Source organism: Lynx canadensis, chromosome A2, assembly GCF_007474595.2.
Source record: "Lynx canadensis isolate LIC74 chromosome A2, mLynCan4.pri.v2, whole genome shotgun sequence".
In the NCBI taxonomy this organism is placed as follows: Eukaryota; Metazoa; Chordata; class Mammalia; order Carnivora; family Felidae; genus Lynx; species Lynx canadensis.
Window position 1 is genome coordinate 117215920 of NC_044304.2, and position 14630 is coordinate 117230549.

The following is a 14630-nucleotide window of genomic DNA, read 5'->3' on the forward strand; positions in this document are numbered from 1 at the left end:
ATAATAACTCTTAATGGCTACAAAATAAGGGATACATTTTTTTAGACAGGGAGGGCACAAGTGAGTGAGAGGCAGAGAGAGAGAGAGAAAGAGAAGCGGGGCTCACCTGAAGTGGTGCTCACGTTCACCCCAAGCTGGGCAAGAGCTCACCCAATATGGGTCTCAAACTCACAAACCATGAGATCATGACCTGAGCTGATGCTTAACAACGGAGCCACCCAGGCAGGCCCCCAATAAGACATACTTTTTAAGGGTAAAATCCCCAACTGTATTAGGTCCTGTGGGAGATAAATGTATAAAACTAAACTAAATGTAGATTCTCTGAGGATGGTGATTTTGTCTCTTTTTATTCTCTGCAGATAAATATGTGGAGTCCCAGAGGCCGCGTGTGGAGTCCTAGAGGGCTCTGGGACTCCCTCTGCAAACCAGACTATCCCCTGATTTGCTATGAACTCATTCTTCATAATGACAGACAAGCAACTCTCTCTGGCTTCTTCTATGATCTGTTGCTAAGGCACAAGTAAGAGTAAACACATGAGTCATAAAAATAGAAATAGGGTTTTTTAAAGCACCTGTTTCCTATTTAACACCCTCATAAGCATGTTTTGAAAACTATAGGGAAATCTGAGAATGCTTCAGATTTTCTTAGCATTTTTTAGGAATTAGAAATGCAAGTTATAACAAAGTCATCTATGTGATTGTCTGATCCTCGCATACGTAAAAGTGTTGGAAACTGTACAAACAGATTAGATCTCATTTAAAGCAAAAATAAATCCTAAAAGGTACATCAGTTTGTTTAGTCAACAGCTGATGCCCAAGAAAACAAGGCAAGACTTCGCCCCGCCCCGGTAGCATTTGAGTAAAGTTCTGGCAATGGTCGTATCTAGTTAAAGCTTTAAGGTTTTATCACCAAGCACAAGGTCCCACACAAGGTTCCACACAAGGATCAGTGGTTCCACACAAGGAACGGAAACTGACTCATGGAAAATTTCTAATAAAAATTGGGCAGAGCTGAAAGGATGCTTTGTGAAGTGCGTATACCTAATAGAAGGAGTCCATGAGAGAAAGTCTATTTTTGCTCACCTAAGGGCCACCATTGAACCTACCTTTGTGTTCTCCTGAGCAAGTCTTTGTATAGTGATTCATGTACTCTCATACTTCTTTTCTGCCTCTCTAAAACCTTAAGATATGTACCCCTACACATGTCCACAGACCTGATGTATGAGACAAATTTGATTTTGAAAACAAATATCAAGTGGACAAGAACAATGTTTAAGTTGTACATTATCACTACTGTTTAGTCTCTTACATCAGCTCTGGCAGAGGCAGCCCAAGGAAATGAGGGAAGGACTGAACTACCACATTCTTTCTTCTCTCCCCAACCACAGCCAAGACTATAGGCAACAGAGGAAGGTTCTGAGGCTACAGCAAAGGTGGGGAAGAGACTGGGAGGCGGATCCCCCCAGGGAAGGCTAAAGGAAGGGGGGAGCTTTGATGGGATCAAGAAAGGAGATACAGAACTTTCTAGATTCAAAGAATTTTTAATTATGTGAAAGGATGTTTATGCAAGAGAATGATCTCTTTTTTCTCTATTTCTTCCAGGGTAGGTCAAAAGAAAATGGGCTTAAGCTGTAGCAGAGTAGGTTTAGGTAAGACAGGAGAAGGAATTTCCTGAATGTGGAGGTCGTTAAAAACTGGAATGAGTTACTAAGGGAGTCGGTGGACACTGTTCCTCTGGGGAACATTTAAAAATAAGATAAATTTTCATCTGTCAGGGAGGGTTTAGAAGTAATCCAACCAGAAGGCCTCTCAAAGCATTTTCCAGCCCTACAACCTGAAGGCCAAATTCCCTCCGATTTTATTTCTACAGTTAACTAGATGGGCGATGGACGCCTGGAGCACAGCTCAGGATTTCAGATGCGGTAACTGGAGGCGATTACTTTTACTTCTATAATAAGACACCACTTTGCATAAAAGACTAAGGTCATAATCCTTCCTGGAAGCCGCATCAAGAAAAACATTCCGAACTCAAAACCTGGCAAATGACTGCATAGACACCTTCACTCTCATCCTCCCAAATGCAAAACACCACGCTCTCCTCTCTGCCTTTTTGTTCCCTTAGGTCTGTGGGGCTCACCTTTCCAGTTTTTAAGTTTATCTTTCCCAGACGGTTATTCCAAATACTCCGTTTTACAACTAGTCAGTTTCTCCAAACAGTCTTTCAAAACCTAACCAAATATTTTCCCTGCAATTATTTGGCTAAGTTTCAATCTTAGATATAGCAAGCTAAAAAACAAGGTTTGGAAAAAGTGTAGTCAGGCACATTCTTCTCTTGTCCTTTTCTCTTGAGTTGGAATCAAGCCATGGGTTTGGGGCGGGGGGCGGGATTTCCACCCACCCTCCGTCCTGGAGGACCCACTGCCCTGATGCTCTCTCTCTTGTAATTTACCAGCTTTGTTTGAGCTCCGGGGCTTTCCTTTCTTTTACATGCTTCAAGTCGTCTTTGTTGCCTGGCGAAGCAGGAATGTTCAAAGGAATTGATAACCGAACCCTCCTCCAGATGCCCCGCACCTCCTTTTCATTCTTTCCCTTTTTTTCCCTTTAGCTTCTCCCGCCTCCTGCTCACCCTTCACACCGAGACATTTGTCAGAAGGTCCCTCTGCGTTCTCCAACCCCTTTGTCCAGCATGAACTCTCTGAATTCAAGTGGAAAGAGAAGGAATTTGGCCTAGGTAAGAAAAGGAGAGGCTGGCCAAGGATAAAGGGAAGCACGAGGGGGTTCAGCTGCCCTGAACCCTGGGCTAGATGCTGTCTAACAGTTCTCTCTTAGGCAGGGAGAGAAAACTCCTCCAAGAACTCAGTTTGGCACATCTCCTGGCAGGATTTGGGCAAAAAGAGATAAATGATGTCCAAGGGAGACAACTTGGATTTATTCATTGACAGTGAGTTAAAGTAGATCATATAACTAACACTCTTCATGAGACCATCACCTGTCTACAATTTTGCTCCTGGTTCTAAATTAGAGTGGCCAAATAATAATGACAAAAATTGTTAAATCATCATTATTATGACTTCCATAGAAGCTTCACAGAGAACTTTAAGTCTTGAAGGGGATAACGTGAAGAGGGGGTTCATCTCAGTCTTTATACAAGAGTAAAAGAGGTGTATTCTCTTCTTGTACAAATGGGGAAAACCAGGAACAGAGTGACGACATAATTGACCCAGGGTGGCCAAACAAAGCACAAGGTTCTGTGCACCCATATGTAATATATCCTTGACCAGGATGCCCTGTTAGGATGAAATCTACTTGTATAGCTAAACAGGTAGTAAGGTTTAAAAAAAAAATAAAAAACACGTGCACAAAAAAATATTAAATTGAGTTTATGAGTAACATCTTCCAAATAATAAAATACATCACTACCTAGGTAACACAGCGAGAGAAGTTTACTGACAGTCTGTCTTCTTGGCAATAGTTGGTTCATCCAGGTCTACAGCCCCAAGTTTGTATCCAGGTTTATCTAGAGAGTCGACCAGAACCCCAGGCCCCTTCAGGCCACTCAGAGTCCAACTCTCCTTCATCAAAAGAGAATGAGGGATGGAAATGGAGATAGAGAGAGGGATAGCGATACAGATAGGAAAGTCAGAAAAGATCATTTGCATTGGTTTTACCTCCAGGGACCTACATACTCTTCACCAGAGACAAACTTTCCTTGGGTATTGCACATTGGACGGTTAACCCAGCCCTTAAGTGATAGTCCTGTCCTCCATGGAACAACCCCTGGCCTAAACGTATCCTTGCTCTCTGAAGTGTTGAGAGAGGAATATAAGCATAATTCCTCTCTTTCAGCCCACCATATCCTTACTCTGATTCAACCAACCACCATGCTTGCTAGCAGATGAAAATCTTTATTTTCGCACATGTCCTGAGCCTTCACCTTAATTCCTGAAGACAACCGGCTGGTTCTGCCTTGGTCCCTCTCCTTCCCTAGACAGGAAGAACCCACAAGCCCAGGTCACAGAAATGTGCCAGCATGGTTACCAAGGTTCTGCGAAGGCTTGGGATACCACCGGGTGCCAGATCCTCCACTCAATGTGGCTGGTTCCACTATGAAGAAACAAATCATCCCTTTGAACAAAAAGCTCCAAAACTTGGAGGGAAGAGAACACAAAAGCTGCAGATCTCTGTAAATTACGTATTATCTGCGCCTAGAATGCCCAGAGGGGTCATGAATTTGGAGATCTCAACAAGAACAACAAGCCAATATCTGACACCTTCTGTTCCTAAAACTCATTACAGCTCTGGGAATGAAAGTATAGGGAGACAAAAACAAACAAACAAACAGTGAATAAATTATTTACAAGAGGAAAAGCCTTCATTTTCTTCTTGAGTGTTTCCCAATAGCTTCAAAACCGATAGAGAAAGACAAGTCTTGCCTCCTAAACTGTCTCCTGAATTCAAATTATCTCTGGTCTGGGATTGAAAGGACTCTTCGTGCCTTCGTGAATTGGCCTGAAAAATACCGAGTCCCCCAATCTTAAGCCTTTCTTCTCTTTCTAAAATGTCATAAGGAAAAGCAATAAGAAAATTTAAATCACATATCCTCTAAGAAAGAGATGTCTGGGGACACCTGGTCGGTTAAGTGTCTGACTTTCGCTCAGGTCACGATCTCACCATTCGTGGGTTCGAGCCCCGCGTCGAGCTCTGTGCTGACAGCTCAGAGCCTGGAGCCTGCTTCGGGTTCTGCATCTCCCTCTCTCTCTGCCCCTCCCCCACTCATTCTCTCTCTCTGTCTCTCTCTCTGTCTCTCTCTCTCTCAAAAATAAATAAACATAAAAAAAAGAGAGATGTCTTTTTCTTAAAATCAGCCTTTCAAATTATTGAAAAGTCTGTTCTTTATGTTGAATTGGGAAAATGTGCTGATGCTTCTGTGATACCTAAAATCTGACTAGTGCTCTCACACTTTATTCAGAGAAGATTCTGCAGCACTTTGCTCCTCTGGACAGCAGAGCATCTCCATCGCGCTGGACTGAACTGAGCTTGGGGGTGGAAGGGACAAATTTAGAGTGGATCTAATCCCTTCGCCGTGAACCCCTCAAGACATGAGGCTCATCTTGATAGCCAACATCTCACTCCTAGTAAGCACTCAATAGAGCCTCGCTAACTCAATTAACAAATAAATGAACAATCATGTCTAAATCACTAAGATTTTCTCCCTCTTTCCCCCTCCCCACCCTCCATATCAGTCTTTCCCGAGAATCACTCCTTGCCCATGTTCTTCTCCAAAGACATTTTAGTAAAAGGAATGTACCATATTCTGAGAGTCTTACACATTCTGTTTCTTATTTCATCTGAGAAAGAATTTACTGAAGAGTCCTCCCCACCACATGTGGATTGAATTTCCAGTCTCTTCTCCCCATTTCCACCTTTCTTTTATTTCTGTCTCCATCAGAGCACGGCACTCAATATGCTGCAGAAATAATTTTCTGCTGAATGAAGTTCGGCCATAAGTCAAGGGCAGATTTATTAAGGCCCCCGCATAGCCTGTTCCCCCAGCTTACTGTCGACATGACAGTTTAAATCTTTGATCACTCTTGCGCGTAACCCCTTCCCTGCTGGACGATCCAGACCTGAGATGAGCACCCCGCTCCAGCACATGGGCTGTGTTGAACATGATTCTGAGCCCATGCAGACAGGACATCTTCGACAAGACCGGGGAGTGTCCGGTGCTTTCGGGGACGGTCAAGGTATTCCCACATACGCACTGGTTTTTCAACCTGCCTCTGTTCCCAGAAGACAGTTTATCGTCACCACGGCCGTGCCTTGTCTTCCACTTCTTCCTTACAGCGAGGAAACACCACTGCAGTTGGGTCACTGGAGAGCTATTTCATCCAGCAGATTGGCTGGGTGTTCCGTGAGAGACGGCTGTTATTTCTGTTTGCTTTTGGTTTCTGTTTCTAGTGATTTTTACCTTTCTGTGACAGTATACCAAACCTCTGGCCCCACATAAAACAGTCTTTAAAAACCCCTTGAATCAGTCAGGTAGTGGGGTTTTATGTATTGATTACCTTTTTTTAAGTGTTTACTTATTTTGAGAGAGAGAGAGCAGGACTAGAGGAGAAGCAGAGAGAGGGAGAGAGAGAGAATCCCAAGCAGCTTCGTGCTATCATCACAGAGCCCAAAGATGCAGGACTCGATCTCACAAACCACGAGACCATGACCTGAACTGAAATCAAGAGTTGGATGCATTAAGGAAGACACTGGTTGTGATGAGCACTGAGTGTTATACATAGGGGATGATTCACTGGAATCTACTCCTGAAATCATTATTGCACTATATGCTAACTAACTTGGATGTAAATTAAAAAATAAATAAAATAAAATAAAACTCAAAAAATAAATAAATAATAAAAATAATAATAGGGCGCCTGGGTGGCTCAGTCGGTTAAGCGTCTGACTTCAACTCAGGTCATGACCTCGCAGTTCGTGGTCCTAGCCCCGCATCGGGCTTTGTGCTGACAGCTCGGAGCCTGGAGTCTGCTTTGAATTCTGTATCTCCCTCTCTCTCTCTGCCCCTCCTCCACTTGTACTCTGCCTCTCTCTCCCAAAAATAAATAAACATTAAAAAAAAGTTTTCAAAAAATAGTAGTAATAATAATAATAAAAGAGTTGGATGCTTAACCAACTGAACCACCCCGGCACCCCAATGATTACTTTTAAATGTTGTTTGATGTCCCTGTGTATTACATGTGGGCACTTTGGTTATCAACACACACACACACACACTTTCCCTTCACAAAACAGTGCTGGAAGCTGGTGCTAAGAATATTAAACCGCTTGCACAAATTGGAAGGCTCCTGGAAAGGGTTCTTCCATCCATGCTATTTCAGGTCACCAGGGTGCACATTCCCTTGTTGCAGATTCTTTGGTCTACATTTGCCCCATTGATTCCTTGCAAACAAATGATTGCTATTGTTGCTCCTCCCACTGAGGAGCAGTTTACATGTATCATAGTCTTCTCCATACGTCACGCCATTAGATTCTCGCCATAATTTCTACCAGTGTAGGTTTTGGTCTTATCTTACGTGAGGAACCCTGACTTATTCAAAGTGATGCCCTAATGTAGGTAGCAGACTAAGCCCTTATACTCAGATCCTCTTTGGAGACACAATCTTTTTTACAAGTAACCCCATAAAAAATCACCAAAACACTGAGAAGCTTGTGGAAAGTGTTGTTGGCAAAATACCCACCACCACCCCCCGCCGCCTTTTTTTAGTGTAAGTACTAATTCAGAATATACAGAAACACATTTAAAAAAAAGAAAAAAAATGACCCTAACCCCCTAAAGATAACCATCTACCATTTGGGTATATCTCCTCCCAGGCATGTTCCTCTAAACAGGGAACAGAGTATGTTCCTTTAAAGTTGCAATTACTTCTAGAAAAATATTAGAAACCAGCCATAGAGTGCCATCGTTAGAGAAGAGCTGGCCAGAAGCGCTAAGAGAGGTCATAGATATTCTGTTCTTGTTTAGATAAACACAGGTTTCTGCCCACACCCTGTTGTTGCCACAGACACTTGAAGAAAAATAAGAATACATTTTCCTTTCGGCAGAAGATTAACTGAACATCCACCGACTGCAGTGTCGGTGTGGTCCTCGGGGCCTCACAAACTCTGGTCTCAAGAAGAAAAAGAAAACAATACAGAAAGTACACAAAGAGCTGAAGAGGGCAAAATTTGCAGGAACCGGCTCAGCGCTGTCAGGAAAAATAACAAAATATTAATCAAATTTCCAGGAAGTTGGGTGTTTGTGGAAGATCCTAAGTGCTTCTTACCGGGGGTGACCCACATAAGACAATGTGCTCCTGTTGGGATGTCATATTTGCCCTACAGAAACAGCCAAGATCCCACACTGTCTCCTCACAGGAGCTCGTAGATTTGTCCAAGGGGGCTGCCTTTTTCTCCTGGCAAAGCTCTCAGTTGTCACCTAACACCTGCCAATTGTACAAGGTCATCCACCCGGGATATTTTCATTATCTGCTAGATAAGCTCGGGGAGCTCTTACTTACAGAGAAATATATGTGTTCCCCGCCCAATCGCATCCATCCATCTCCTGCTTGGATCCTTCTACTTGGGCATAGCCATGGTTTCAGGCAGGCATTTATCTTGGAGTTTTTGAGAAAATTGGCCTTATCTGCTAATGCTGCAAGCATTTTTTTTTTAAATCTACCTGCTTTAATCTGCAGTTGTAATAATATAGGTGTGCCATTTTTCAAGTGTTTTTATCTTCAAGCATTGCAAAACAAATGTGATTTCTGATAAATTCTTATTTATGAAAAAAAATGGCTATACATGATATGCTTAGAAGTCCACTTTCTCAACATTTCCCCCCAAACATTTTAAACACCACAGGCAGAGTATGACAGCCACAGTGGGACAATGGGGATAACTGACAGGTTTTGAGCATGTGTGGGGGTTTTTTTGCCTGTGCCCCAAAGTTTCTGAGCCTTCGGGAGCTTGCAGAGACAATGACTCTGGCTTAATAACTGTGAAATGCTATTGAACTAGCAATAAAATATATTCTCTACCACGGAACAATATGATACTTACAACAGCCAGCCTTCCTGCCAATCACAGGACATTCACAAAAAAGTGACTCGAGCTCCTTTAGCAACGGGAAGGGCCCCGTGTGAAATGTGTGTACACGAGCATGAGGCTTTGGCAAAGCCACAGGAGCTCTGAGGCCGCACAGCACAGTTTGGGTTACACTCAACTGTTGTGTTTATGTACACGTAGAAGAAGAACATCTCTCTTATTTACAAAAGATAAACCCAAACATCAGGGTTGCATGCTAGTGACTATGGCCTTTCCCACATGCATTTTTACTTTCAGCCCATCGTACATATATTAGAGTACTTACTCTATAGGTCCGCTAAGGCATTCCCAGGCTTCCTTATACTGACAGACCGGTTTGGCAAAATAGCAGGTTATTTCACATGAAGGTGACTTTTTTAAGTAAAAGGAGGAAACAGGACCTAAAATAAAGAAAAAAAGAAGAGAATGCTGTTTACTCAAAGCTGAGAAGGACTCCCTTCCTAGGAAGAAGTCCTCAGGCCCCAGTGAGTCAGCAAAGGAAAGCTAACCAAATGGCCGCTCGGAGAAGGGTAAGAACCGTGCTCTCCGTGGGTGATTCTTTTCCTACGTGAGATCAGCAGCCAGCCTGATTTGGGCAAATTGCAAGGCTCTGGCTCTGTCTTAAGTACACATTATGTGCAGGAGAATTGATGGACAAACATCCTGAAACTGAGGTATTTAGAATCAGCCGTCACACCAGACTGCTGCACCGTGTCTAGAAATCTACAGCCAGAAATATGGACATAAAAATGCATCTCAAATGCCACATCGTGGGACAACCCAGTCACGTGTGGGTTAAAGTCATAGCAAAATTTGCATTATTCGTTGGCTGTGTCCCATTGTTATTCTTCAGCCTCTGCTTGATGTAAATTGGGGATTTGAGCCAGCACAGATAAGAGTTTAAGTTGGTTCTTTCCCAGACAAAAGGGACAAAAGGCGAAAATTCTCATGCAGACAGGGTGAATCGGCACAGAGATGACTGAAAAGGCATCTTGTGTTCAGCATTTTCCTTGATCCTTGACTCTTTTGGGCTGACGAGTGACAGTTCCAAAGGGATTCAAAGAGAGAAGTTGCGACAGGAGGGGTTCTAGGAAGTGTGATGTCAGAGTTCTTCTTTCAGTTTGACACTATCTACATCCTTCTCAGATTGTACGAGACACATTTCACTGATAAAGATGAAATCTTAAAAAAAAAAAAAGCCAACACTAGACTTTTTCAATAGTTTCTAGGGTGAGGCCAACACTTTAGCAATGGTTTCTTAGTAAGTTGTGTGTCCCTCACTGGCTGTGGTCTCCCTGAGAACAGGGACCTTGTATTCTCCACCTTTAATTCCCCCACAGCCTCTAGCACAAAGCCTGTGCATAGTAGGTCCTCACAATCAATGTTAACTGACAATGGGGTTCTACTTGCTCAGTAAACGAAATCTGCTAGCAGTTTAACCACACGAAGCTGCTTCTTTTATAGGACAAAACATGATCATATATTGGAAGTTTCATAGGATTAAACCCAATACTATCCCTATATTATTAGCTACTTTCCACATACATTATTCCTACTATTCCACATACATTTCCTAAGAGGCGCTGTGTGCCCTCCACTGTAGCCACACTTAACTCCACTTACAAGTGAGGAAAGAGGTATGTAGATCAGTTAAGAGATTGCCAAAGCCAAGCCATTAGTTGAGGAATAGCTAAACCTTGTATGTACTATTGGCCCCTAAACCCTATATGTTAGTCAGGCACCTTTCCATCAAAAGTGAATGAAACCCAATGTAAACAACCTTACACGGAGGAGTAGATTTAGTGGCTCATAAACTAGGAAGTTAAAGGGTGGGGTTTTTTCAGGCACGGGAACTCAAATAATAACAATGTCCTTTTTTTCTTTCTCTCTCTCTTTCCATCTCTTTGTTCTGCTTACCTCTCTTCGTTTGTATATTGTATACTGGCCTCGTTCTCTTATCACAGGCTTTCTCTACACACAAAAGCAAGAGGCCCTAAATCTGTCCCAGTGCCCACATACCAGCTCCCATGGAAAGATATGATTGACCTTAGGCCGTATGCCCAAGGCTGGGTCCAATCCCTGTGAGAGAAAGATTGGATTTGGCCGAAGCCTAGGTCATGGGTCTACTCCCAGGGTCAGCATCATGGACTGAATATCTGCATACCCCCAAAACTCATATCTTGAAACCCGCCTCCCAGTGTGGCAGTGTTGGGGGGGGAAGCCTTTGGAAGGTAATTAGGATGAGAGGAGTTTGTGAAGACAGAGCCCTCCTGAATGAGGTCAGTACCCTTATAAAGATCACAAAAGAGCTTGCTCGTCTCTGTTCTCTGCCATGTGAGGATACAAGTCGGCAGTCTACAACCTGGAGAGGGTTCTCACTAGAACCCAACTGCGCTGGCACCTGATTCCAGACTTCCCGCCTCCAGAACTGTGAGAAATAAATTTTTGTTGCCTTAAAGCCATTCAGTCTATGACACTGTGTTACAGCAGCACTAACTGCCTAAGGCAGCCAGGGATGAGGCTCTATTATTAACAAACAATCCAGTGGAAACACCTAGGATAGAGACGAAGAAATTTCCCAGCGGAAGGAGAAGAGAGGCAGACAAAACTACGATGTCCAGTATTGTCTCGCTCATTCGTCCTCAAGTGCCCCCACCATCCTGCCCGTGAGCTCCAAAACACTTCATTTGCTGATTAACGAACTAGGTCCTTATTACAAAGTTGGTATTCATGAGGCTGAAAGACCAGCTCACCACTTACTCTAATTTGGACAGTGCCACCCTCCCCACTCCTCCTGCCCCCCTAAGAACAGGATGGATCCATAGCTTGCTTCCTGTTGGGAGGAAGGGGCTACAGACTATCCTGTGACCAGGTCAGACCTGGTCAGGGTTCAAACTCAAGCGCCCCTTACTTTACCCCAAACCAAACAAAGCTGTGTATGGGCCCCAGTCCAAACCTACCACACCGAGGCGAACCTGCAAGAGGTGAGAGCTAGAGGGCAAGCCACATTCCATTTCTAGAATGAGCCAAAAACCACAGGCACTTCCGAATTCGTTTGGGGAGGACCAAGGTTATCAGAAAACGACGTTAAGGTAGTCTGGTTCTGCAGATGTTCTTGTTTCATGGCAATATGTACCCAGCGATTTATTGATAGGAAAGAAAATAAGTGATTAAAGGCCTATAGAGGTGTTCAATGAATATTTGTTGAATTGAACTGGATTAAATTCAGCGTGGTCTGGTCTTTCGATTAAACAGGCCAGCAGGCCACGCCTGGCAGGTTTAGCTGTCTTTCTGAAAGGCGAGTGGCAGATCTGGTTGCAGTTAGGAGGCAGCGGGCACAGTGTCCTGGCAGAAGTCGCGTGTGCTTTGCAGCCCAAAGGGTGTGACTTCATCCACTATGCAAGATGGTCTGAGAACACCCCAGGGCGGGCCAAGGAAGGGGTTTTGGCTTTCAAGAATACCCTTACTAAGCAACCACGCTCTGCTGTGTGCCCTGTTACGAGATCTTCTCTAGTTTCAAGACTATTTTCTTAACAGAGGGTGCCACTTTAATATCCTGCCGTGGCACTAAACAGTATAGATCAAGGGCAGCCTGGGGGAGAACCAAGACAGGTTTAATGACCAGGGTCAAACATCTTGAAAGAACATGGTCTCAAGGGCCGGGCCCAGCACTTCTGAGACTGCACAGTGAGAAGAACACACAGGGATCCAGAGAACAAGGTGCCATCCTGTGGCTCCTCAGAAGTTTTCAGCCGCTTCTAGGGAACGCTACGCTGCACAGGGGATTCACTGAGCATGACTCTGGGGGAATGGCTGTCCCTTCAGGGTTGTCTGCTCACAAGGGAGTTTTCCCCAGAAGCTTTTTCAAAACCACTTCCTGGGGCACCTGGCTGGCTCAGTGGGTTAAGTGTCCAACTTCGGCTCAGGTCACGATCTTGGAGTTATCGAGTTCGAGCCCTGCATCAGGCTCTGTGGTGACAGCTCAGAGTCTGGAGCCTGCTTCAGATTCTGTGTCTCCCTCTCTCTCTGCCCCTCCCTCACTTGCATTCTCTCTCTCTCTCTCTCTCTCTCTCTCTCTCTCTGTCTTTCTCTCTCTCAAAAATAATTTAAAAAATAAAAAAAAAATTTTTTTAAAAACCACTTTCTCACAAGAAATTCACTGACGCCATTTTGGAGCTGTTTTATACACCAACAGAACAGTTGGAGGAATGGATAGTGGTCAATGGTCAGGCCAGTGCCTGTTGTTGATGAAGAATGCTAGCCCTCGGAGAGCAGGGCACCCAGGCTTCCAGTTTGGGAATGAATAAGTCATGGGGAGGGAAAAAAACACTGTTCTCATTGGTGGAAACCACGTCTTGAGTGATTAATGCCGGCTGCACACAGTGGAACCAAACAATAACAAGTAACAGCACTTACGCAGCACTTAGGACGTGCCAGGCACAGTTCTAGAGGCTTTCCACACGTGAACTCATTTAGTTACACAAAAGCCCTGTGAAGTGCATGCCATTATCACCCCTGTTTAATAGATGAGGATCACACACGGTAACTGGCAGTACCCGTGTTTGAAAGCACACGGTTTGTCACCAGAGGTCATTCCCTTAATTGCTGTAAACACCGCCCCCAAACAGGGGTCTTTGTGGTGTAAGTAGGATAAGCATAGAGAATGTAGGTGGAGTGCGTCTAGCATATATTATTACTGTTACACCATAATATAATGTCTAATCAACATATTACAATTAATAAACATTACTAAAATTATTATTTTCAAATAATCGATGATAAAGATGATCTGATTTGACTAGAAGTCACATAAGAACTGGGGCGCCTGGGCGGCTCAGTCAGTTAAACGTCTGACTCCTGATTTCGGCTCAGGTCACAATCATGGTTCATGAGTTTGAGCCCCACATTGGGCTCTGCACTGACAGTGTGAATGAAGCCGGCTTGAGATTCTCTCTCTCTCTCTCTCTCTCTCTCTCTCTCTCTCTCTTTCTCCTTCTCTCCCTCTCTCTGCCCCTCCCCTGCTCATCCTCTCTCTCTCAAAATAAATAAAACTTAAAAAAAAGAAAGAAAGAAAAAAGAAAGAGAAAGAAGAAAGAAAGAAAGAAAGAAAGAAAGAAAGAAAGAAATCATGTAAGAACTGATAACAAAGGAACTGGACGAGCGGTGGCCAACTTTCTGAGTCTGTTGCCAATCCCGAGTCACTGATGTACTGATTTGCAAACTTGCGTCTCACTTCCCCAGGCTCTGCCCATGGAGACAGCTCCTCAGGCTTTTTGGTAATCTGGTTTTGACATCTTCAGATGAAACTCGAAGAGCACGTTATTGCAATTCACACTAAAGTTGCTGAATATTAAAATAGCGGGACTTTTCAACCACCTTCAAATGCGGCTTCCAGTTGCTTCCATGTACAACTCTAGGAAGGAAACTGTGTCATCACGAATGAAAACTTAGCCGGATGTAGGTTTCATAAGAATCATTAAATGTGAAGGCTGAGAAATGTTATGGTCAATATGTGACTGCTCTGTCCAGCCACCAACAAACCGCAGGACGGGCTCCATTTGCAAGTGAGGGGACAGGAGATTTGGGTCCTATGTGGGCACCACCAGTCCAACGCTGAGAGTGTCACCACGCTGCCCCAGGGCATGACTTACCAACAGGCTCTGCCTGTCTCCATCCACAGCTGTAGACATGGCCCGGGAAGGATGAGAAACTGCTCCTCACTGGGCTTTCACTGAACTTGGGGACTGACAGAGAAACAAGTAGGATTGGGGTTTATTTTTGTTTATTTGTTCGTCTGTGTGTTTATTTGCGTTTTAGCCAGAGCAGCTTTCTGACTGCCACCTACAGAGAATTTGGAGGGACGAGGGCTTTATCTAGAGGTTTCTCTTTCCCACTAGAGCACACACTGCCATTTCAAGAAGCATTTCTATCAGCTGTAGGGGTTTGCTTGCAAGTTTTTGTGTAGCCATTAATGTTAAAAACAGAAGCCACGGTATCCG

At 44.0% G+C, this 14630-nt stretch overlaps 1 long non-coding RNA gene across 1 annotated transcript in view; it reads right to left on the reverse strand.

Annotated features, from left to right (window-relative positions):
• Nucleotides 1-8924: 8924 nt before the first annotated feature.
• Nucleotides 8925-14630, reverse strand: part of LOC115500575 — a 29458-nt gene continuing 23752 nt past the window's right edge. Inside the window, exon 3 of the long non-coding RNA XR_004343335.1 lies at nucleotides 8925-9032. This is a non-coding gene — a long non-coding RNA (uncharacterized LOC115500575). The remainder of the gene's footprint in view (nucleotides 9033-14630) is intronic.